Raw genomic sequence first — 2,232 nt, forward strand, 5'->3', positions numbered from 1 at the left:
TATATATATATATATATGTGTACATATATACGACGGGATTCTTTCAGTTTCCGTCTACTAAATCCACTCACAAGGCTTTGGTTGACCCGAGGCTATATTAGAAGACACTTGCCCAAGGTGCCACGCAGTGGGAATGAACCCGGAACCATGTGGCTGGTAAGCAAGCTACTTACCACACAGCCACTCCTGTGCCTATATTTTATCATTTACTTGCTTCAGTCATTAGACTGCGACTATGCTGGAGCAACTTGGGCAAGTGTCTTCTACTAGTGTTGGTGTAATTATGTCCGCGTAACCTAGCTGTTCGGATAAAAAGACTGACAGAACAAGTACCAGGCTTAAATAAAAATAAATACTGCGGTCGATTCGTTTGACTAAATATTCTTCAAGGTGCTGCCCCAGCATGACTGCAGTTTAATGACTGAAACTAGCTAAAAGATAAATATACACGTGTCGTTATTCAGTTTATTTCAAGATTTCTTGCCAATAGAGAAAGAACCAGTTTCTAACCTAGATCCAAGGCTCCTTCATTGGAATGTCAACATCAAAAATAGGGTATTTTTGTTTGTTTGTATGTATGTATGTATGTATGTATGCATGTATGTGCAAATTTGTATGTTTTATGCATGTATTCTCATGTATATAGTTGCATATGTGGAGGCGCAATGGCCCAGTGGTTAGGGCAGCGGACTCGCGGTCATAGGATCGCGGTTTCGATTCCCAGACCGGGCGTTGTGAGTGTTTATTGAGCGAAAACACCTAAAGCTCTACGAGGCTCCGGCAGGGGATGGTGGCGAACCCTGCTGTACTCTTTCATCACAACTTTCTCTCGCTCTTACTTCCTGTTTCTGTTGTGCCTGTAATTCAAAGGGTCAGCCTTGTCACACTGTGTCACGCTGAATATCCCCGAGAACTATATCAAGGGTACACGTTTGCATCCTGTGTATCCATGTCAGCTGCTGTACTATCTTCTGAGACATGTTCACAAAAGACTGTTGTTCGATTTCTGTAATTCGTACAGCCTCTGCATATTGCCTTTTGAGGGTTGCAGAATGCATGCGATAATATCTTTTCCTGCTCTTTTCAGACGGGTTTCTTCCAGCTAGTGCAGTATTTTCTGCTGATCCATGCTCGATGATTTCCTTCTATGTTTTTGTTGGTTTTGTTTCAAGTTTCCTTGCTCGTTTTTCTCATAAGTTTGGTAAGTTTTGGGATGGGCAAAGCTGCAGCCCTCTCCTGTTTCTCCATGCCAGCAGGTGCCATACTCATACATTTATACGCTTGAGCGAGCCTGCATGCATACATCTATGCATGCAAGAAATTTCTTTATATATACAAAAATCAGATACATATGAGCGCGTATAATCGTGAATGCATGTAACATACAAGAGTTTTGTATGCGTATGTATGTATTGATGTGTGTAAATGTCTATATACACGTTTAAATATATACATTTATATACATCTTCACAGATATACATTCTTCTACTACTCATCACTGACCTCTCCTTTGAGCAACCTAACTTATATTCCCAAATTCTTTATTCCACCATTTTACTACCCCTACCCCCTCTCTCTGCTCTTCACTTAGGCTCTATCACAACATACCTCACCTTCATTTACTCTTTCTGTCTCTTCATTTTTTTTATTATCTCTCTCCCCACTTTTTCTCTCTTCATTTTTTCCTTTTTTTCTTCTCTCTTGCTGTTTTTGATTTGATCTTACAAACACATTCTCAACTTTTAAGTCACTTCAAATAAATCCCCCACTTGCTCTACTTCACTTTGTATTCATATCTTTTCTATAAAAACTATTGCTTAACCATTTTCTCGCAGCGTCTCTGATGATGAGATATATAAAATATCTCGGAAACAGCTGTAAGACGTGCTCTTTAAAAATGTGAAATCTTTCATAGCCTTGGATTTTTAATATCATTCTGTTAATTATATATATATATATATACTTAATTTAGAAGCAGCAGAAATATCACAAAAACTGTTACTCAAAATTTCACGTTCCCGTTTGTCGGACAGTTTTGTTAGAATATTCTAACAAAGCTGTCCGACGAACAGGAACATGAAACTCTGAGTAACCGTTTTTGTGATATTTCTGGTGCTTTTAAATAAAGCATACTACTCTACCTCTGGTATTTGAGTACTCCTTTTTCCACCTTGTTTCACATTTATGTGCTTACTCCAGTGTATACATACATACATACATACATACATACAT

General features: G+C 38.5%; 1 protein-coding gene across 2 annotated transcripts in view; it reads left to right on the top strand.

The window, feature by feature from the left end:
- Positions 1–2,232, top strand: part of LOC106882324 (uncharacterized) — a 34,216-nt gene that overhangs the window by 599 nt on the left and 31,385 nt on the right. The gene's annotated exons all lie outside the window — the stretch shown is intronic.

The sequence above is a fragment of the Octopus bimaculoides genome, chromosome 3 (genome assembly GCF_001194135.2).
Source record: "Octopus bimaculoides isolate UCB-OBI-ISO-001 chromosome 3, ASM119413v2, whole genome shotgun sequence".
Classification (NCBI taxonomy): Eukaryota; Metazoa; Mollusca; class Cephalopoda; order Octopoda; family Octopodidae; genus Octopus; species Octopus bimaculoides.